Source organism: Mirounga angustirostris, unplaced genomic scaffold (genome assembly GCF_029215605.1).
Source record: "Mirounga angustirostris isolate CCGP_5_RB_7025 unplaced genomic scaffold, mMirAng1.0.hap1 SCAF_5, whole genome shotgun sequence".
Lineage (NCBI taxonomy): Eukaryota > Metazoa > Chordata > Mammalia > Carnivora > Phocidae > Mirounga > Mirounga angustirostris.
The window spans coordinates 71,106,864-71,132,143 of NW_026991713.1; the positions used below are offsets into that span (position 1 = coordinate 71,106,864).

At 33.6% G+C, this 25,280-nt stretch overlaps 1 protein-coding gene across 2 annotated transcripts in view; it reads right to left on the bottom strand.

The window, feature by feature from the left end:
* Positions 1-25,280, bottom strand: part of CNTN1 (contactin 1) — a 359,783-nt gene that overhangs the window by 204,838 nt on the left and 129,665 nt on the right. The gene's annotated exons all lie outside the window — the stretch shown is intronic.

A 25,280-nucleotide genomic window follows, 5' to 3' on the forward strand; every position in this document is an offset into this window, starting at 1 on the left:
AAATATTATGAGCAATTATATGCCAACAAATCAGGCAACCTGGAAGAAATGGATAAATTCCTAGAAACATATAAACTACCAAACTGAAACAGGAAGAAACAGAGTATCAGAACAGGCCCATAACCAGCAAAGCAATTGAAGCAGTAATCAAAAATCTCCCCGCAAACAAGAGTCCAGGGCTGGGTGGCTTCTCACGGGAATTCTACCAAACGTTTATTTATTTTTTAAAAAAGATTTTATTTATTTATTTGTCAGAGAGAGAGAGCACAAGCAGGGGGAATGGCAGGCAGAGGGAGAAGCAGGCTTCCTGTCGAGCAAGGAGCCGGATGCAGGACTTGAGCCCAGGACCCTGGGATCATGACCTAAGCCAAAGGCAGACACTTAACTGACTGAGCCACCCAGGCATCCCAACTACAAAACATTTAAATAAGAAATAATATCTATTCTTCTGAAACTGTTCAAAAAATCAGAAATGGAAGGAAAACTTCCAAACTCATTCTATGAGGACAGCATTACCTTGATCCCCAAACCAGAAAAACACCACTAAAAAGGAGAATTACAGATCAATATCCCTGTTGAACATGGATGCAAAATTCTCAACAAGACACTAGGTAATCAGATCCAACAGTATATTAAAAGGATTATTCACCACGACCAAGTGGGATTTATTCCTGGGCTACAAGGATGGTTCAACATACACAAATCAATCAACATGATACACCACATTAATAAAAGAAAGGATAAGAACCATATGATCCTCTCAATAGATGCAGAAAAAGCATTTGACAAAATACATCATCCTTTCTTGATAAAAACCCTCAATAAAGTAGGGATGGGGGAAAATACCTCAACATCCTAAAGGCATATAGGAAAGACCCACAGCTAAGATGATCCTCAATGGGGAAAGACAGAGATTTTCCTCCAAGTTCAGGAACATGAAAAGGATGTCCATTCTTACCACTGTTGTTCAACATAGTACTGGAAGTCCTAGCTCAGCAATCAGACAAAAAGAAGAAATAAAAGGCATCTAAATCAGCAAAGAAGTCAAATTTTCACTCTTCGCAGATGACATGATACTCTATGTAGAAAATCTGAAAGACTCCACTAAAAAACTGCTAGAACTGATACAGAAATTCAGCAAAGTCGCAGGATATAAAATCAATGCACAGAAGTCTGTTGCATTTCTATACACCAATAATGAAGCAACAGAAAGAGAAATCAAGTAATGAATCCCATTTACGATTGCACCCAAACCAATAAGATACCTAGGAATAAACCTAACCAAAGAGGTAAAAGATCTGTACTCTGGAAACTATAGAAAACTTATGAAGGAAATTAAAGAGGACACAAATAAATGGAAAAACATTCCATGCTCATGGACTGGAAGAAAAAATATTGTTAAAATGTCTATACTACCCAGAGCAAACTACACATTTAATGCAGTCCCTATCAAAATACCACCAGCATTTTTCACAGAGCTAGAGCAAACAATCCTGAAATTTGTGTGGAACCACAAAAACCCCAAATAGCCAAAGCAATCCTGAAAAACCAAAGCTGAAGGCATCACGATTCCAGACTTCAAGCAACATTTCAAAGCTCTAGTCCTCAAGACAATAGGTACTCTCACAAAAACAGACACATAGATCAATGGAACAGACTAGAAAACCCAGAAATGGACCCTCAACTCTGCAGTCAACTAATCTTCGACAAAGCAGGAAAGAATATCTAATTGGAAAAGGACAGTCTCTCCAACAAATGATGTTGGGAAAATTGGACAGCCACATGCAGAATGAAACTGGACCGCTTTCTTACTTCATATACAAAAATAAACTCAAAATGGATGAAAGACCTAAATGTGAGACAGGAATCCATCAAAATCCTAGAGGAGAACACAGGTAGCAACCTCTGTGACCTTGGCCACAGCAACTTCTTGCTAGACACATCTCCAGAGGCAAGGGAAACAAAAGCAAAAATGAACTATTGGGACTTCATCAGGATAAAAAGCTTCTGCACAGCAAAGAAAACAATCAACAAAACTAAAAGAAAACCTATGGAATGGGAGAAATATTTGCAAATGACATATCTGATAAAGAGTTAATATCCAAAATCTATAAAGAACTTACCAAACTCAACACCCAAAAAATAAAAAATCCAGTGAAGAAATGGGCAGAAGACACTATCCAAAGACATACAAATGGCTAACAGACACATGAAAAAGCGTTCCACATCACTCAGCATCAGGGAAATACAAATCAAAACCACAATGAGATATCAACTCACACCTGTCAGAATGCTTAAAATAACAAATCAGGAAACAACAGATGTTGGCGAAGATGCGGAGAAAGGGGAACCCTCCTACACTGTTGGTGAGAATGAAAACTGGTACAGCCACTCTGTTAAAGTTAAAAATATTACTAATACAAAAAGTTAAAAATAAAACTACCCTATGATCCAGCAATAGCACTGCTAGGTATTTATCCAAAGGATATAAAAATAGTGATTCAAAGGGGCACATGCACCCCAATGTTTACAGCAGCAATGTCCACAATAGCCAAAGTATGGAAAGAGTCCAGATGTCCATCAATGGATGAACAGATAAAGAAGATGCAGTGTACACACACACACACACACACACACACACACACACACACACACAATGGAATATTACTCAGCCATCAAAAAGAACGAAATCTTGTCATGACGTGGGTAGAACTGAAGTGTATTATGCTAAGCAAAACAAGTCAGTCTGAGAAAGACAAATGCCATATGATTTCACTCATATGTGGAATTTAAGAAACAAAACAGATGAACATAGGGGAAGGGAAGGAAAAATAAAACAAGATAAAAACAGAGAGGGAGGCAAACCATTAGAGACTCTTAACTATAGGGAACAAACTGAGGGTTGCTGAAGGGGAAGTGGGTAGGGAATGGGGTAACTGTATGATGGGCATTAAAGAGGGCACCTGATGTAATGAGCGGTGGGTGTTAAATGCAACTGATGAATCACTAAATTCTAGCCCTGAAACTAATAATACACTATATGTGAACTAACTTGAATTATAAAATATAAAATAATAAAATAAAATGAAATAAAATAAAATAAAATAAAAGTAAAATAAAAATAAATAAAATAAAATAAAATAAAATATTTTAAAAATCCCTGACCTTCACTGAGTCCACAGTGGGAGAATTAAATGTAAGTGTTAAGCTAGACATAATGGCACATTGCAGTGGTGAGGACTGTTGAAGGGAAAATATGTCAAGATGTTCAGAGAAGAAGGTCACAAAATACGAAAGCTCACTGGATCCACAGTTATTTTGGTGAAATTCAGTTCTTACAGCAACTCAACACCAAATGACTAATCATGATAGAAAACGAAAATACACTTGAATTTTAGGTTTTGAAACATTATACACAAATAGTTCAAATTTATCTAGGCTACATTTTAAAGAAAATAATGCATAGAGGCAAACATACTGGATTTACCAGTTCCTTTACAAATGTACTGAACTCATGAAAATTATATCATCACAAAGGTCTTTTATCAGAGTTTCTTAAAAGAGGAAAATGATATGTGTCCTACAGATATACAATTATACTTCTGTCTTCAGGAAGCAGAGAAATCTCTCATTGCAGCAGGTGGGAAAAAGAAAAGAAAGAAAAGCTAATAACTAAAATATATTCAGTGCATATATTTAATAGAAAGTGTTTTGGTATACAAATAAACATATTAAAATATTTTAATAACCATAATGGAGGGTTTTTTTTTTACTTCTGTGATGATTTAATTATATTTCCCTTATGAAAGCATTATGCTGTATTAAAAATTTTTGAAAATAAAGATGGCCACATTGATAGTTTAGTCCCACTTCTAGTAAAGAAGACACATCATTCTAGGATGTGAATATCACTCAATGCTAGTTGATTAAATTTTCCATGACATTCTATAAAGTTTTATATCCAGTTTACAAAGTGTTGGGTACTTTTTCTTCAGAGTATTCTTGTTACTTTGATTTCAAGTCAATGAACATATCATTACAAAAATATGCTTTTTAAAATTTGGTTCTAGATGACTACAAAAGGGCTTAAGCATTTGAATTTTTTTTCTCTCACACGCTACATCTAAAAAACAAATCTAGTAAAATGGATGCATAGTGGCATCAATCCTAGTAAACTTATAGTATGCATCACAGATTAGAAAATCTTAAACAGTAAGTTCTGTTTTTACTAAAAAAACATTAGCAATATTAACTGTGGCTATTTTATGTTTTCCAAGGTCTCAGAAATAACAATTATGGGACGCCTGTGTAGCTTAGTCAGCTAAGTGTCTGCCTTCTGCTCAGATCATGATCCCAGGATCATGGGTTCGAGTCCCTAATTGGGCTCCTTGCTCAGCAGGGAGCCTGCTTCTCCCTCTGCCTGCCGTTCCCCCTGCTTGTGCTCTTTCTCTCCCTCTGACAAATAAATAAAATAAAATCTTAAAAAAAATAAAGAACATTCATACCCAAAATTAAAAATAAAAGTTTCGTGATAAAAGTCATCATTAGACTCAAAAAATATGTATTTTTACCCTAAGAGAGACATTTTAACCTTCAAGTGTGATCAAAAAGGAGAGGTGTCGGTAAGTTAACATAATTTCCTTAAAAGTCAAGAATAAGAATGTCTGCTTGTACTCCTTCTATTCAATATTACACTTGAGCATTATATAACAAGGTCAGAAAAATAAATAAAAGAAGGACTAGGAAGGAGGAAAGAAAAATTTCATTATTCACAGACAATATGATTGTCTAAACAGAAAACATGAAAGACAAATTACAGATTAAAACTAATAATAGTACAGCAATTTTCTTCATATAAGATCAATTCTAAAAAACAGTTGCAGTCCTATAAACAAGGAGAAAACAATTAAAATGTGATTTTAAAAATATCTATATTAGCAACAAAACTATTAGACATTTAGGAAAAGTTTTCCCAAAAGTAGTATGAAACCCTTCTGAAGAAAATTGCAAGATTTATTAAAAGAGTTTGAAAATTTGCTAATTAAACAAAGAAATATTGTTAAATGTCCAAGAATAAGAAAACTCAATATAATAAAGATTTCAATTTACTCTCAGATTAATCTATAAATTCAATACAATTCCAATCAAAATATCAACAGAGTTTGGTAGGGAATTTAGTAAGATAATTTTAAAACTTATGTTGAAGAGCAAATAGCCAGGAATAGTCAAGACAAAAAGAAATGGGTGGGGTCCTTACTTTAGAATAACCATGATTTATTATAATGTTATAATAATTAAGACAGTTCAGTAACAATCCTCCCTTTCATGTGCTTTCTCTCTCTCTCATTCTCTCCCTCTCAAATAAATAAATAAAATCTTTTAAAAAAATAATTCATAGCCCCAAATTTCAAAACTTTTAGAGAAAAAATAGAAATATATTTATGACCTCATAATGGGAAAGAATTTCTTTAAAAAATAAAAGCACAAATTAATATGGAAAGGGTTTATAAATTTTGATATATTAAAAAAAAAAAACCTTCTATTCATCAAAAGACACAAGAAACAAAGTAAAACAACATGCTAGAGCTCAAGGGAACCTATTTGTGATTCACTTTAACTACCAAAATTTTTATGTCCAGAATATGTTGAAAAAAGCCACATAATCAATAAAGGAAAAGACAAAAGAGAAAAAAAATTAGGAAGTAAGCAGAGACTTTGACCAAGCAACTTAAAGAAGATGAAAACTGTAAAGTCGATAAATATATAGAAAGATGCTTAATCTCACTAGTAAATAGAAATAAGTAAAACAAAACCATAATAGAATGTCCTTAAACACTCATCAATTTGCAAACATTTAAAGATTTTTAAAATACTAAGTGATGGTGAGAAAAGAGCAACACACTCACTTAGGAAAAATAAATGGTTACTGATTTTTTAAGCCAGTTTGCCAAAATCTGGTGAAGTTGAAAATACATATGCCATATGTCCTAGAAATGTCATTCCTAGCTATAAACCCTAGCACCATGATACTTAAATTATACAGAAAGTTAAAAAACTAAACATGCAACTACCATGTGACCCAGCAATTGCATTCCTGGACATTTGTCCCAGAGAAGTACAAAAACAAGTTCAAACAAAAACTTAAAAATAAACAATCATAGCAGTTTTATATGTAATAGCCAAAAAAGTGGAAATACTCAAAATGTCCTTCCACAGGTGAATTGTTAAGAAAACTGTGGTACATCCATACCCTGAAATACCACTAACAATAAAAAGGAATAAACTATTTATACATGCAACAACTTAGATGAATCTTCAGAGAATTATGCTAAATGAAAAAAGTCAATTCCCCCAAATTTACATACAAGTCCATATACATAATATTCTTGAAATGACAAAATTATAGAAATGGAAAATAGATTAGTGGTTGCCAGAGTTTGAGAAGAGAATCAGTGGGAGGGAAATGGATGTGGCTATAGTAGGGATCCTTGTGGTAATGGAAATGTTCAATATCTTGACTATATTAATGTTGATCCCAGTTGTCATATTGTTTTACGGTTTTGCAAGATATTATCACTGGGAGAAAATGGGTAAATGAGATTGTTCTGTATTATTTTTTACAACTGCATGCCAATTTAAAATTGCCTCAAAAGTTTAAATAAAAATAAGATTTGGGGCGCCTGGGTGGTTCAGTCAGTTGAGCATCTGACTCTTGATTTTGGCTCAGGTCATGATCTCAGGGTTGTGAGATCGAGCCCCACGTTGGGCTCTGTGCTCAACCAAGAGTTTTCTTGAGATTCTCTCTCTCTGCCTCTCTTTCCCTCTCTCTCTAAAACAAATAAATAAATTTTTAAAATAAATAAGAATTAAAAGTATTTATGTATAGACTCTATCCCCAGAGATTTTGAGTCAGCTGATCTGGAGGGAAAATTTGGCATACATCATTTTTAAGTGCCTAGATAAATCTGATATTCAGACAGGACTGAGATGGGTCTTAGAGCTACCGTCATGTGTATGCCTAAATAGATATGTGGTTAAGAAAACGGACTCTTGAGCCTGATTGTCAAATTGATTTCTAGCAACAGCATGTACTAACTGTGTGAAGTTGATGGAGTTTCCTTATCTACATTACATTCAATAATAGTACTTACTATAAATTGTTGTGGGACTAAGTGATTCAGTCACTTATGTAAGTCACTTAGAACAGTGTCTGAAACATAATAAACACTAGAAAAGTGTTTTATATTACTTTCATCATCTTATTATTACTTAGAAGTTTATAAAAATTTGTAAACAAACTTAAATATACATCAATAAGAGAACAGATGAAACCAGTTTCATTCATAAAATAGAATACTGTATACTAGTGAAATTTAAAAAGCTAGAAGTTTATGTACCAATTATAATGACTTTCGCAAAAGTCATGGAAAGTAGGTTACAGAAAAAATATAATTGATCTCATTCATTTAAAAATTTGAAAATGTTTCTAGATATTGTTTAATAATATATATACCTGTAGTGAATAATAAAAGTAGGTATGAGAAGGATAAATATTTAAATTTTAAAATAGCTATATCTGTGAAGGACAGAGATGAATATAATCAGGGATAGGTGCATGTGTGTTTCCATTGCATTTATAATGCTCTATCTTTTCAAGTTCATTGTGAGTACTTTGATATTAAATTATCTTCATAACTTTTATATATCTGAAGTATTTTATAATAAAAATAATAACAGCCAAAATGTAATTTTTTATAAATTTTAGGCTCTGTACTAAGCTCCTTAAATAGGTTATTCACTTTATTCTTCTTATAACCCTATAAGGTACTTTTATTTGCCCTATTTTATAGATGAGGAAACTGAGGCTAAGAGAGTTTAAATGATGTGCCCAAGAATACATAGTTAGGAAGTGGTAGAAATGGGATTTGAACCCAGACAGACCAAATATAGTGCCTTTAACATGGGAGGCATTTACTAAATGGGAGATGCAATTACTGAGAACCATTATTTTTTAGTGGCAAGAATTCAAGGTGAAATCAGATATACCTGAGTCTCAATTTTAGCTCCCTGGTTTTCCCATATTTACAGCAGGGCGTTTGGGAGGATTAGAAGTAATATATGCAAAGGTCCAGCACATAGTGAATATCCAATGGTTGACTGCTATTGGTAGGTGTTTAGTTTGTGGGAAATGAGGAATAACTGCAGGTTTTTAGTCCAAAAATGTCAAGCTGAGACAATTTGTAGAGGATGGAGAAGAGCAGAAAAATTTGGAAGGATTAAACTTATGTTTTAGTTTTGTACAGACATAGCCTTTAAAAATACACTGGTATATTTTTAAACTGTATTGTGTTTTTAAAGCAAGATTCTTGGCCAAATACCCTAGAATCCACAAAGATAGTTAGAGTGATTCATATAATCATATACGCCCTTTGACCTAAAACACTAAAATTTAGCATGAATGTTTGGTAGCAGCAAGGACAAATGGCTAAGTTTTATATGTTCTGGTTTGGAAAATATTCTTAGAATCAAACCAAAGTGGAGAGTTTGCAACATATTTTAAAATACATGTATTATAATGAGAACCTTAACCAAGGAAAGCTCTATCAAAGTTGCATTTAGTAAAGAGGATTATAGTAATCGAGGTGTTAGGTAACACTTGGAAATTTATCTTCCCTCTCAGAGTAAGTTTATACATCTGTTAAAAAGTGACAACAGTATCAGACTCATAAGTTGTTGAGAGGATGCATTAAGACAATGCATATAAAAATGCCTAATGCACTTAACATTAACTATATTATTATTATTACCATTATTATTTCCTAAAGGCCAATTGAATATCAGATAAATTTTACTAATACCTCTCAAGATATCTGTATAATAGGAAATATTCAAGGTAGAACAAAAGAGTCACACTGGATGATTTCTGAGGTAACTTCAAGAAATGGGTCCAAGCAAATTGAAAATACTTTTTCACTATTCCATTTCAAAAAGGATCCAACCATAATCAGTGATGGACAAAGAACAAACACAAATGCACAATATAAAAAAAGAAAAATACCTTTCATCTATAGGAAATCACTCACTAAACCATATTTTTTGTATGTCCGAATTTTTGCTCCTCCTGGGTGGCAAAAAAATGTCTGAAATTTCTGTGTTAATCTACTATCAACAACAACTACAGCCCCCAGGCACAGAAAAATAATGGATGAGCATTCAAATTATTTTAGAATGAGGCAAGTTAGTCTGACTCAGTCCATTAAACTCAATAATTTTTGCCATACTGATTCTATTCTGTTTTGGCAATGTAAAATGCAAAATATCAACTTAAAATTTTACATAAAATATTTTAACCTTTCACTCCTCCCTCACTGTGGATCGCTCAGAGAATGGAATTATCATTCATTCAGTTGATCAGACATAAAACCTAGAGATTACTATTAATTACCTCTTTTTCATTTTTGATATTTTTCTCTCCAAACTATCTCCAAGTCCTCCAGACTCTAGCTTCAGAATATCCTAATACAAACATTTTGCGCCATATCTTCTAAGACCCTCATCCAGCCCCCTCCCTTAACTGGCTTCCCTATGGTCTACTCTCCATAAAATTGCTAGGGTAATCTTTTTAAAAAGATAAGCAGAAATAAATAAGTAAGTAAGTAAGTAAATAAATAAATAAATAAATTTAAAAAGGTAAGCTGTCTTCCTCCCCTCCCTAGAATCCGGCAATGAATGTTCATCTCAACCAGGCTTCTTAAAAGGCTCATAGGACTCAACCTATCTCAGCTCTAATCTGTTCCCAGAGCATATCACATAACATTTTCCCTGTGTCGTTATCCTCCAGCTTCTTTTTCTCTCTCTAATAGATCCAAGTGCTTCCTTATGGTCTTCACACTAGTATGTAACCTACACCTAGTAAAAAATTGTCTTTTATGGTAGCAAGTAGAAATACAAGTGAGGATTAGTCAGTCAAGAGTATAAAGACTGTTGAGACCTTGTTTTATGCTTTGTGGCCTAACAGGATCCTTGCTTGACTATTTCCTCCTGAGAGACTGACCACAAATTTTAGGTGTGCCTCCGTAAGTAGTTGTGCATCTACTTACTCACCTGTACCCTTAGCTGCTTGTTTGTTAGTTCTGTGTAACCTAACACGAAAATATCCTTCAACCCAGATTGTCATAGTTCTCTTTATTTTTATACTCAGAACAACCCCTTATGATCTGACCAAGCTCAATGATATTAAGCCCTTTACTTGCATGTGTGTGTATAGTCTATACAACCAGATAATAAGCTTCTTTGGATCGGGAATTGTGTCTCATAAACTTCTGGCATTCTTTAACCCATATGTATCCCTGTGATAGCATCCATCATAGTATGTTCTCAATATATACTGATGAAAATTTGATTTATTAATTTACTAACCTTCAAAAATGATGCCCAGAACTTAGAAATATTAGTTTTACAAATGACCATCTATAATCTGTCTGATTGGTTGTGGACCAATAAGTACCTTACACTAAGAAATGGAAGTTGAAAGACATTTGATGATTGGAGTGTCAACCTTAAGAACTTAAACTAATTCCAAATTTCCTTAGACTGAAAATTAATGTACATATTACACTACTTTTTGCTTAAGAATTGAAAAAAGAATCTCTAGTAAAGTATCATGTTAGATAAAGTGTAATCATTTTTGCTATGATAAATGGATTCTGCCTTGTATAGTTCTTTTTTTCTATAACTTTGTCATTTTATATTAATTTCTTTTTGCTTTATTCCTTGAATAATTCCAAAGGGATATGTATATTTTACATGAGAAAAAATAACCATTGTGTTCAAAGTATATATTAGTATTTGCAGTTTAAGATAATGTCCTTTCCATTCCAATATCTTCCCTAAGGAACAAAAAATCAGTGGTAGTTCATTTTTATTTAGTTTGAAAATCACAATAACAGTATGAAATGAAAAACCATTACAGATTTTTCAGTACTTTAGCATTATAATAAGCATCGTTAATTGAGAAACTACATACAAAATATTTTCTAGAAATATATTCCTATAATTCATTCTGATTGATTATAATAATGTAAGTATATGCAAAAGCAATGCAGTGATAGATTTAATTTTAATATCCTGTTATTTAGATTTTTTTCAGCATTTGAATGTCTCGAGATCAAATCTTGTAGAATATCACTTATATTATACATTATATAAAATACCCATAAAATGTAACATCTTATTCAAAATTATCCAAAATCATAAATTTAATCAGAAAGTTTTTTGATCAATCAATCAAGGGTTTTTTAACATAATATGGACCTTAATATTTTTGGAAGGAATCTAAAATGAATAATGATAGGTTAATATTTAAAATCTCTAAATAATAAGTAACCTCAAGATCCACAACTCAAGCAAAACTGAATTGTTTTGAGTTTTATCCATTTAACAACTTTTTCTCAAGCATTCCAAAATAAAACTAGTAGTGGGGCCTCATGAGATTCCAGCTGCTGTTAAAGACAACACAGTTGATCTCAATCCATATGGAATCTATAATCTACTGAGATGTACAGACAAGTATATGACAACAACCAACAACACATGTGTAGGCTATAAGGCGTGAAATGCAGCCAGCAGAAATCAGTGGCAGCATAAAAATAAAACAGGAGCATGTGCAAAAGCATCATGAGGAGCAAAGTACACAAATTTTAGGGAGGTGAAAGTAGTTCCAAGAGGCTGAAGCCGAGTGCAGGCCTGGTAAGGATTGGAGATGAGGAGTAGAGATGCTACCGCTGAGGTCAGTGTTTGCTTTGAGCATCTTTACACAACCCTTTTTGTGGCTTTTATTCAAACTGTTATTGCTATTGTACCTCAGGCAGCCTGGGTTTTTGATTCTTAGTCATATAGGTAGGTACCCAGTCAACCTAAACATCTGCTCCTATCTCTAAGTATTGTCCAACTGCGTGATTTCCAATCCTATAGAATATGGCCCATGAGAGTACCAGAATCTAAGATTCAAGATCCAAGAATCAACATGAATACCAAACTTTACTATAAATTCAATAAATAAAAGAAAAATTTTATCATAGGGGGGCCTTAAACTTTTCTTCATATGGCTAAAGAATTTTTATCACTGTTTTTCTCTTCCCTATATACTCACTTCTAATGAAAATATAATGATTCATGTTCCGTTCTTCAGAACTTTGTGGGGATGCTGGTTAGTATGATCTGTGCTCTTGTGATAACAGATCATGATGGCTTCAATGACTATTTTTTCCATTTGGCATCTTAAGATTTGAACAGGGGTTTTCAATAAAAAATTACTTAACTAAAAGCAATGACCTAGTAAATGTGAAATTGGAATATAGCTGAAGATATACGGGAGACACAGTAACCTAAAACAAAAACTCTATTAAGTAAATAACTACCTTTTTATTCTACCACAGCTTTTAAACCTTTTAAGGTCAGATATGGCTATACTCATATGGGTAGATCCCTAGTACCTAGCATAGTGCTTTATACAAAGAGATGTGAAGAATAAATTAATAGGACCAATTATAAACAGACAATGGCATAATTCTGTTTAGATTAATTATTTTATAATTCACTTAATATCTTTTTGAGCATTCACTACAACTAATAATAAACATTCACTATGATCCAAGTGTTCTATGTAATTAATTCACTTAATCCTTACAACAAATGAACAAGAAAGAGGGTAAGATCCTTTAGAAGATATTAATGCTGGGGATGAAGGGATAACAAACAAAACATATAATCTAGAAGCATATAACAAATAATACGAACAAGAGAAAAATAAAAAATTCTAACCAGTAAAAATACATGAATATATTTATAATTTCATTGACATTTCTGAATTTGATAGATTAAAAAAAATTCTACTAAAAATAAGGATATGTTCCATGTAGTTGATTATACAATCCTCAGACTTTCTGGTTTTCACTTACACAACATTTGCATTCTCTCTGAATTATATCCTGATATATTTTAGAAATTAAATTAAAACCACCAATTTTTTTAAATGCAGGTCAATTTTTGACTACTTGAATACTCTCTGGCCTATTAATTATATGAATTAAATTATAGATTTCTCAATATTGATTCATGCTTCCTAATTTTAAGGAATGAGTTTGAATTAGATGTGCTTCGAAATGTTCCACATATTCTGTTTTGATTCACTGATATGTGGAAATATCTCCTTGTGTACTGGCATATTTATGAGTCAAAGCACAGAAAATTTTGGAATAGTTGAATTGTTTTAAAATATTTAGAGAGGGATGATATCTTTGTCCATTTGGGCTGCTATAACAGAATACCATAGACTAGTTAGTTTTTAAAAAGAACAGAGATGTACTTCTCACAATTCTGGAGGGTGGAAAGCCTAATATCAAGGCACTGACAGATGTGGTGTCTAGTGAAGGACTATTTCCTGGTTCACAGATGCAGGTCTTTTTAATGTGTCCTCACATGGGAGATGGGTGAAGGGAGTTTTCCAGGGCTTCTCTTCTAAGGGCATTAACCCCATAGGGGCTCCATCATTGGAACCTAATCACCTACCAAAGGCCCCACCTCCAAATACCATAACATTGGGTATTAGATTTTAACATATGAATTTTGAGGGGAAACAAACTTTCTGTCTATAGCAGATAGACTATCACAGGAAGGAAAAGGAAAGGTTTTTAAAAGATACCTTAACTTCTCCATATATAAGTTACACACCCTACACAAAGGAAATACATTTTCCAATTGATTTTTTCATGGTTCAGCATGTCAGTGATAGTTGCTAAAGCCTCTAGCCTCACAATAATAGAGATTAAAAAACATTTACTTCAGTAAGCACCTGTACATAATCAGGAGGCTCTAAATAAGATATTACTATGAGAGGAAGTTGGGGTAGAAAACTTTTAACATTCTTTCAAAGAGCAATAATCATAGAAATAAATATACTCTATAATCTTGTTTCATAAACTGGATCCTAAGCAGGACACCTGGGTGGCTCAGTCAGTTAAGCATCCCACTCCTATCTATCTAGCAAAACAGGATTCATGTGTCACTCCCTTTGACTTTGAGAATTAAAATCTGAACTTCTCTGACTGCCCAAGGCAGAGTTAAACACTGTCTCTCCTTGTATCCCTTTAGTGTTTTGGCAATAACATACAGAGTACATTGCCTTCTGATTATTCACAATTCTGTGTCTAGTATGTCTTTGTTTTCTAAGTTTTTATACTATTCTAAGCATACCACATGCATTGAATAAATATTATTTGAATAAAAGCATTAATAAATGAATAGATCAGAAAGCCAGCTTTGTTCGACAGTGCCAGGATATGAAAGAAGGCTTTGGTAAAACAGTAGATTCATATTGATTTTATTATCATAAAATGCTTTAATGATCCGCAGAGACTGCAAGTGCTATCTTTCTGCTCTTCTGCATTTATAAGGTTGGAGAATTATGACTGCTCCAAGCCAATGGCATGTAGACAGAAATGGCAGAAGGCATTTTTCTAAGGCTGGCCCTTAAAATTCTGCAGCCACCTCTTGCCAACACAGTGGCTTGGGAGGCTACACATTTCAAATGTCAAAGCCACAGATGTGATGTGAAAAAACTAGCTTTGTAGGTTGAAAGGCCCTATGAAAAGGGCAAATGGCCTCTAGGACCTGACAGTAAGCAAGAAAATGGGGACCTTATTCGTTTAATGGCAAAGAACTGAATTCTGCAAACAACCAGAAGAGAACCCCAAGCTCCAGAAAGAAAGAGAGCCAGTTGAACTTGACTGTAGTCTAATGAGTCTCTGAACTGAGGACCAAGCTGAGCTGTGCCCATACTGCTGACTCAAAGAAACTGAGATAATTAGGTCTAAGATAATAAATTTGCAGTGTTTTGTATGCATAACAGAAAAAAGTAATATTCCATTACCACCACAAAAGACAGGAAAACAAAATGAAAAAAACAAACAAACAAAAACCCATAAAGGATCTGTTTGATCCAGGGAGCAGGGAGCCTGGCTAGATAATTTATGATTATGAGTTACCTCAGGATAAGAGAAGTATATCTACAGAGCTCAGCCTTTTGTACCTGAACCTCAATAGTGACTGACATTCTTGTTTTTATATAAATGCATGAGATTTACCCATTTGGAATAATTTGATTCATTAATTTCATACTATTTTGCTTTAAGACTTCAGAGTTCTGATTTCATGTTTTCAATAGTAAGCAACTTCATATCTTTATTGGAGGAATACCATGGTTCTGCTTACTTTCTGTGACCCCACCTGCTTTCAGGTCATTAATTACCTGTGAATGATTTAAAGATATAAGTGTTTCTAGCCCCAGGCCTGCCTCCCATCAACTTTCCCTAAGGACTCACATGGCATCTCCACTGTGAACAAACTGCTCCGAGCCATAAAGTAATAAAAAGAAATGTATCAAATTCTTTTCCACTAAAAGAAGTAATATTTCTCCACATTCCCTCCATTATTTTCTACAGCTGTAACAATCTCCTAAAATAGGTCATTGAATGAACACCTTTGGAACACACAGTCACTCAATTCTTTGGAAAAATTATGTAGATTAGTCATTAATTTTTGTCTCTAAAACTACCATTGCAATGGTATCATATCATATGTTACCTAGCATCTAGATTTACTATCTCCCTCAACCTCTGTTCTTAATTGTAAGTACTTCATTTCAGGGGTCTTCAAACAAAGTTTTTGCCTATGAATTCCCTAAAGTAAGTTAGAAAAAGTAATATAGCCAATTGTATATTATTAATTGGTATCTGAGCTCTTATTGAAATATATATATTTTGAAAGAATATCATTTTAGTGTATTTAGTGTATATTGTATAGTTGCTTTATTTTTTTAAATTTTATTTTATTATGTTATATTAATCACCATACATCATTAGTTTTTGATGTAGTGTTCCATGACTCATTGTTTGCGTTATAACACCCAGTGTGTATAGTTGCTTTAAACATATTTTTTAAACCTTGGAAACCATCAACAAAACAAAAAGACAACCTACTGAATGGGAGAAGATATTTGCAAATGATCAACTGGTAAGGGGTTAATATCTAAAATTATGATACTAAGCAAACAAGAAATAAATGCAATGTGGTATTCTGCATTGGATCCTGGAACAGAAAAAGGACATGTGTGGGTAAATTGATAAACTCTGAATAAGATCAGTGTATGGAACTCATACAATTTAATATTAAATAAACAAACGATTCACTTAAGACAATGGATAGAAGACCTGAATACATATTTCCCCAAAGAAGACATACAAATAGCCAACAGATACATAAAAAGATGATCAACATCACTAATCATCAGGGAAATTCAAATCAAAACCACAATGAAATATCACCTCACACTTGTCACAATGGCTAGTATCAACAAGATAAGAAAGTGTTGGCAAGGATGTAGAGAAAAAGGAACCTTTGTGAGCTGTTAGTGGGAATGCAAAAATGATGCAGCCACTATGAAAGTCAGTAAGGAGATTCCTCAGAAAATTAAAAATAGAACTACCATACCATCCAATAATTCCACTCTGAGTATTTATCTGAAGAAAACAAAAACACTAATTCAAAAAGATACATGTACCCCTATGCTCACTCAGCATTATTTACAATAGTCAAAATATGGAAGCAACCTAAGTGTCCATCAATAGATAAATGGATAAAGAAGATGTGATACACACACACACACGCACACACATGCAATGGAATATTACTCAGTCATAAAAAAGAATGAAATCTTGCCATTTGTAACAACATGGATGGACCAAAAGGTATTATGCTAAGTGACATAAGTCAGAGGAAACCAAATACCATATGATTTCAGTTATTTGAGGAATCTCAAAAACAAAATAAACCAGCAAACAAAACAAAATGTAAACAGACTCATAGATGCAGGGAACAATCTGGTGGTTACCAGAGGGGAGGGGCTAGGGAATTACGCAAAATAGGGGCAGGAGATTTAAAGGCACAAACTTCCAGTTACAAAATAAGTAAGGCACAGAGATGCAATGTACAGCATAGGGAATATAGTTAATAATATTGTAATAACTTTGCATGGTGACAGATGGTAGTTAGATTTATTGTGGTCATCACTCATTATATATAAATGTTGAATCACTATGTTGTACACCTAAAACTAATATAATATTTTATTTCAACTACTCTTCAATTAAAAAATATTGGAGAAAGATTAGTTAGATAGATTAGAATGTTCTATGAGCTTGTCTCCTGAATAAAATAATGTGCCACTCTGATTATCTCTTATGATAAGAAATCATCTTGCTTTGATCTCAAGGGAGTCTTCATCAGGAACTATGTATTTTTAAATTATCTTGGATATGTGTTGCCTTAAAGTCACCTTAGGAGGAACTCCCAGGCCTCCTGCCTCTATGCTTTTTCTCAAGTTCTTCTCCATCCCTGACATACTTTGGCAAGTCTCCCTGTACTATTAAACATACAGTTGACTCTTGAACAACATAGATTTGAACTGCACAGGCCCACTTAAATGCCAATTACTTTTTATAAATACAGTGCACTGCTGTAAATGTATTTTTTCTTCCTTACACTTTCCTTAATAACATTTTCTTTTTTCTTGCTTACTTTAGCGTAAGAGTATAGCATATAATACATGTAATATACAAAATATGTGTGAATCAACTGTTTATGTTATTGGTAAGGTTTCCAGTCAACATTAGACTATTAGTAGTTAACTTTGGAGGGGGTGGTCAAAAGTTATACATGGCTTTGACAGTGAGAGGGGTCAGCACCTCAACCCCTACATTGTCCAAGGGTCAACTGTATATTCCTCTGCATATACTTTTATTTTATCCTTTCTAGAGAAGCAAAGCTACTTTCCCAATTCTTCAATTCTATTCTTTTTTTTTTTTTTTAAAGCTCAACATAATAAAGGTCTTTCCCGCTCCTAATATAGCAGTCCTGGGTAGATGTTTAGGTCAATGGAGCAAAGTTCTCCTCCACCCAGGAATCTTCCATCTTAATAATTCACATCCATCCCATAGCCTTCAAAACCAACTTTCTGAAATTAGCATGAAAAGCCTTCAATGTATGTCGTCTCTGTACCTTCACACTGGTGGCTAATGATATAAAAAAAAATTGCACAGTTTTGCAGATCAGTGACCTATAAACTTGTTATCTCCAGTTATCAGACAAATTGTTCCATGTTTCTCTGGTCAATTATTTTCCATGCTCTATAGGAATATTTTAAATGCACTCCGCCTTCTCAAATTGTAGAAATTTTATACATGCACCAAATCTACTAGACCACCAAAACTTACTGATTTTTTCCACCTCATATTTCTATTTATTCCTATTTTTTCTATTTTTTCCATGACCACTATTACTGCCTTAGTCTAGTTTAGTAGTCTTCAAACTGGTGTATACATATTCTTTTTTTTTTTTTTAAAGATTTATGTATTTATTTGAGAGAGCGAGAATGAGAGAGAGAGTACAAGAGATGGGGGAGGGTGATAGGGAGAAGCAGACTCCCTGCCGAGCAGGGAGTCCGATGCAGGACTCGATCCCGGGACTCCAGGATCATGACCTGAGCCGAAGGCAGTCGCTCAACCAACTGAGCCACCCAGGCGCCCTGGTGTATACATATTCTTGAGAGTACAGAAATCCTCTCCATGGTGTTCTCAGAGAGAGATTTAAGGAAGAACTGAAGGTACATCTATGATAGAGGTACAGGTTCTACTTTCCAACCACCCCTCTCTTAGTTTCCTCTCTCTTTTTTTACAGAACAAAAACATAATTCTTACCCACCCAGAATTTTATGTGCATTAAATCATGTAAATGTAAATCTTCTGGGGGCACCAAACAAAAAGACAACTAGGATCAATGTTAAGAAGTACTAATGTTGAAAATAGAGCTGCCCTATGACCCAGCAATTGCACTACTGGGTATTTACCCCAAAGATACAAATGTAGGGATCTGAAGGGGTACGTACACCCTATGTTTATAGCAGCAATGTCCACAATTGCCAAACTATGGATAGAGCCAAGATGTCCATCGACAGATGAATGGATAAAGAAGATGTGGTATATATATATATATATATACCACATTGTATATATATATATATATACACATATACATATATATATATGTATATATATATATATACAATGGAATATTGGTATATATATATATATACAATGGAATATTATGCAACCATCAAAAGGAATGAAATCTTGCCATTTACAACAACGTGGATGGAACTGGAGGGTATTATGCTGAGCGAAATAAGTCAATCAGAGAAAGACATGTATCATATGATCTCACTGATATGAGGAATTCTTAATCTCAAGAAACAAACTGAGGGTTGCTGGAGTGGTGGGGGGTGGGAGGGATGGGGTGGCTGGGTGATAGACACTGGGGAGGGTGTGTGCTATGGTGAGCGCTGTGAATTGTGGAAGACTGATGAATCACAGACCTGTACCTCTGAAACCAATAATACATTATGTGTTAAAAAAAAAAAAAAAGATAGTAGGAAGGGAAAAATGAAGGGGGGGGAAATTGGAGGGGGAGACGAACCATGAGAGACTATGGACTCTGAGAAACAAACTGAGGGTTCTAGAGGGGAGGAGCGTGGGGGGATGGGCTAGTCTGGTGATGGGTATTAGAGAGGGCAGGTATATTGAATGGAGCACTGGGTGTTATACACAAACAATGAATCATGGAACACTACATCAAAAACTAATGATGTAATGTATGGTGATTAACATAACATAATAATAAAAAAAAAGAAAAAAGAAAACCTCAAGAAGGAACTACTAACTACATCACTTCCCCCAGAAATTTTTAGCATACATTATTAAAGGTTTTGAGAAGCCCTAGAATAAAAAAAAAAAAAAAAAAAAGAAGTACTAATGTTACTAATGAGAAAATAAATGACTGTCAGATTATTTGGTAAATCCAATTCTTTGCTTTCCACAAAATTAATAGATTACTAAAGATAAATTTTGGTAATAGATCACCATGTAATTCTCTATGTATAACCAGAAAGAGTTCAGTAATTGAATGACACTGTTGTAACTCAAGTCTTCATCTTCTAGTTCACATCTATAAAAGTGGAAAGTCAAAATAGAATTAATACTAAATTCTGTCTCATTTTGGCAATAAGTAACATTGTTCCAAACGTAGAGGAATTAAAAGAAGGCCATCTGTCACAGTCAGTACTGCATTTCTAATAAAGTTGTATTTTTTTGTCACTAACAATTTTTTCAGAATTTGAAATACAGTTACATAGTTTTGGTCAATTGTGCATTAGTAAAAACCATGTTGATTAATTCTAGAAGAAAAAAAATTAACCTTTAAACCTTACAGCTAAAAGAAATTTAAAAAATCAAATTATATTTTATAACTAAAAATATGATAGAGTAATAAGTTAAATACTTTCAAGCATAAGTTACATAATAATAGGTTAAACATCCATGGGAATACAAATATGAATTCAAAAGAAATGAGAACTACATAAAAATTTTTAAAGTTTTACAAGAGCTATTTCAAATATTTTTAAGTGGATAATAATGACCATGGAATCTCAATACTATTCAGACTCTTAACAGTGATAGAACAGATTATTTAAAATGTCAAAATGTGCAATGTGCTGAAAACTACATCTTTTGCAGCTATTTAAAATTATGATGAATTTGTATGTCGATTCATAAGTATATGTGAGGATATGTAATTTTAAAAAAAATCTTTTGGGGATTTTTAAGAAAAAAGGTTTGAAAACCACTAGTTTAGGCCATTATCATCTCTCATGGAGGTTACTGTAATACCTTCTATATTCTTCCTGCTTGGCATCCATGCTCTACTCAAAAAGTTTTCAGAACTGCTGCCAGAGTTATCTTTCTTAATCTTTCTTAATGCAAAAATTCAATCAAGTCACTTCTCTACTTAATGTAATACAATGGCTTCTCATCCTCACTCCCTCCCTTCACTTCTCCTTCTACCATCTGCCCTCCTCCTAATTAGTTCCTAATCATCAGTCAGGTCTCAATTCTGAAATCCATTATTTCTTTTTTTTTTTTTTTAAAGATTTTATTTACTTATTTGAGATAGAGAGAATGAGAGACAGAGAGCATGAGAGGGAGGAGGGTCAGAGGGAGAAGCAGACTCCCTGCTGAGCAGGGAGCCCGATGCGGGACTCGATCCAGGAACTCCAGGATCATGACCTGAGCCGAAGGCAGTCGCTTAACCAACTGAGCCACCGAGGCGCCCTGAAATCCATTATTTCAAAAATATTCCTTGGCCCTCCAATTCAAGTTAGAAACCCCCTTGATTTATGTTGTCATAGCACATAACTTCAGATTTAGAAGAAACATAAATTATAAAGGAAGCTGAAAGCTTTCACGTAACTCATCCTGCTTTTGCTCCTTGAATCCTCATATTTTAAATAGATACTTGCATGACAGTCTTTTTTTTGTTTTCTTATTTCTCCGGCTAATTTCTGATCCAGGTTTATAGACATATAAATTTAAGTAATTCACATCTTCATAGAACAAGATGAAATTTGTAAATCTAGAAATATGAGATGAACTGAGGCTACTTTCTGATTATTCCCTTGTGCTCTGGCTTAGATAAATCTTTATCCTTCAGGATTCAAAATAAATCACATTTCCAAGAGTCTTTCCACTGTCATACAAATTAGCTCTTACTCACTTTTACCCAACAAGGAAATTCTATACTTCCATAAACTCCTTCCTAGCATTTATAACAAGGTGACAATCTAAAATGGATCATATATCTATTGTTTACCATTGACCTTCCGATGCCAAATATAGCATCTCACATATAGCAAGCATTCAATGAATAGATGCTGAATGAGTGAATTAAACTATACCAAGACAATGAACAAATGAGTGACTGTTTCACTAATTGTTAAAGATAGTTTTGATGTCATTGGTCTAATATAAAGTGGGCCTTGGATTGAGGCCTCACTTGAGTTTCCCACAACCTTTACTAATGACTAGGTCCATTCAACAAGGATCCAGCCTCAGTTTCTTATTCTATACTTAATTAGCCATGCAAAATGGAGCCATTCTTTTGAGTTTAAATGAACATAATCTTTTGGAATACAATCTACCTCTGCATTTCCCTTAACTCTTAGTGTCAATGGTTTGGACAGTTTAATATTTTTCAACTTCAACTTTCACTTTGTTCAAGTCCTGTCATCCCTGGTAACAAAACCTGCACACGTTAAGGCAAATGTAGGTAAGTTCTGCAAGAAGTTCTAAAACTCAATTTTTCACAAATAATTTTCCTCATTAAGCTGAAAAAGTACTGGGGAGAAGTCATGAAATATAGGTAAGTTTGAAGACAGCAATGTTTACACTAAAACAATGCAGAAAAGATGCTCCAATGAACTAAGTTGTTATTGAAACACTTCAGTAACTATTTAGTGAGAACTTTGAAAAACTCATAGATATTAGATCAAATTCTCTTAGAAAACTATACAATGAAAATTATCTTCTCAGGAGGAAACTAACCTCAAAAAATACATTTATGAGTTTAGGAAAATTAATAAAGGAAGATTTGCCAGTGGTTTGAGGCAATTATAAGAACAGAAATAATGAAAGGATTTCAATCCTTATATAAAGTTTATACATCAAAGTAGAGAATTTTTTTTCAGGGAGAAGAGAATTCAAAGACAAATATAAATGTAGTAAGTTTTCTAAACATAGGGGGATGCCCAGGTGGCTCAGTCATTAAGTGTCTGCCTTCAGCTCAGGTCATGATCCCAGGGTCCTGGGATCCAGCCCCGCCTCGGGCTCCCTACTCAGGGGGAAGCCTGCTTCTCCCTCTTCCACTCCCCCTGCTTGTGTTCCCTCTCTTGCTGTGTCTCTCTCTGTCAAATAAATAAATAAAATCTTAAAAAAAAAAAAAAACTTTTCTAAACATAGGGATGGAACACAAAAAACCGTGCCTTATCAGTTCTAGTACATTTGTTTTATCAATTTAATTTCAGATTTTTTAAAAACTCATTGTGGTATTAATTTTTGTGGCATCTTAATTTCAATAACATTAAATTGAGGGAAATGTGCTATTTAGAATTGAAAAATATGCTGCTAAATAAGGAAGGCACATGTAATTCATAAAATATTAATAATTTTGGATAAATAATATGAAATCTAAAGAATCTGGTAAAAAGCCACAATCATACCATGTACAGAAAGAGCAATGTCCCAGAGAGAGCTGGTCTAGATTAAAAATAAGTATTGCTGCTGAGCCTGGTGACATTTATGAAGCCAAATTTTCTGAATCTTTCCTCATTTATAAAATGGTAATAGAAATAACTTTCATACCAATCTTAAGAATAAGAAAATATTATGGGAGGATAAGATGTTTAACAATTTGCAAATTAATGTTTGATTTACAAAAATGAGCATATAGTTCTATAACAAGACTAACCCAAGAGAGCCCAAAATGTGAATGGTTGAAAGCTATCCCAGGGAGCTCCCGAAATGTCGATGGAACTTTCTTTTTGATGGTATATTTCACATGAAATATCTACTATTTTGTGAACTAGGATATAAAGCACAGGTGCATGCACACATGTGTGGATAAGTACATACATATATATACATATTTAGCATATATACATACATATACATATTAAGCCAGGGCTTTCATTTTCAATGTACTGGAAAAAAACAAGGAGCATAAGAAAGAAAAAGTGAAAAAAAATATGTAAACTAAAGACAGAGAGTCATCCCTACTTCTAAGGTCTGTTTTTACTAAAGTATTTTTTGATACTCTGAGCTCTTGGGAGTTTTGTCAATACCTGTGACGAAGAACATGAAGGACAAAGAGTCCCCATTTCCATCATTATTAGAAGTCTACTCAAAGGCTATGGAAAACACTTTGTAGCAAATCAAAGATTCACTGCATGGCAATACAATCTCAAACCGAATCCCAGCAGGAATATTTTTATTTTATGTGCTAAACTCTAAAAGTGATCTAAATGATCTAGATGTCCTTTTTAAAGAACTGAATGGACAAGATCATTAACACTGATCATTTTATCATGCTTATGCCAAAAAAGGGGGGTGGGTATTTTAAACCTCAAAATGAAAAAGAATAAAATGGAATCTGGATAATTCATAATTGGTTTTGGTTTAGTACAATAATAATTGCAAAGATGAGTAAATAGCCTCATTTACAACTCCCGTTAATAATAAAAAAATAGTGTCAAATCAATTGGTATATATATGAACCAACTATAATCTCAGAGACAGCTGAAGAGTACAAAAGCTATCTATGCTTATTCATCTAGACATGCAAGTTACTCAAGACTAGCTCATATTTTGATATCATCACTTTGGGTAATTTTGATTATGTCAGCTGAAATAGGAACAATAATAGATTCAGACTGTGTCTGCATCTTCTGAAAGCTTTTTTTTTTTTTAAGATTTTTTTAAATTTATTTATTAGAGAGTGAGAGAGAGAGTGCAAGAGGGGGTAGGGTTAGAGGGAGAAGCAGACTCCCCGCCGAGCAGGGAGCCCGATGTGGGACTCTATCCCAGGACTCCAGGATCATGACCTGAGCCGAAGGCAGTCGCTTAACCAACTGAGCCACCCAAGCTTTTTCTAAAATACAAAGCAAGATCAAGAAATAGGTTGGAGGCTTTAACAATTCCATTTTGTTTTATTACACATAAAGGAGCAAAGTTCAGTAACTCTTCACTCCTCTTATCACACTTGTTCTGGGCAGCCCCCGCAGGACATTGGAATGCATCTAACATAACAGTTGCAAAGTATTGAATAAATTCAGACTCTTGTCTGAAAAATCAACAGAAAGAAAAATAAGAATTCTGACCCAATTCTTAGAAGATCCAAGCTAAATGACTGCAAACTGTTAAAAAATATGAAATGAACAAAATTAGATTTTTATGAGTTAATTTCATAATGAACAATATAGATATATTTGCAAGGCATAATCCATAGTAAGAGAGTTCAGAAAAAACAAGCAAATTGTCAGGTGCCTATGTATAAAGCACAATTTAATTTAAATAGAAATCTATAAGCAGTACTTATAATGCTAAAGATGTAAGTATTAACAAATATACTACTTAAATATCATTTTTTGAAGAGTTGATTAGTTGATTGATTCTTCACTGGATTCATATACGTCTCCCACTAAGGTAGTATTCTATGTCTCACAGGGAAAAAAATAAAGAGGCTTTTCCTGATTTGAGTTTGTTTTAGTTACATTTGACATG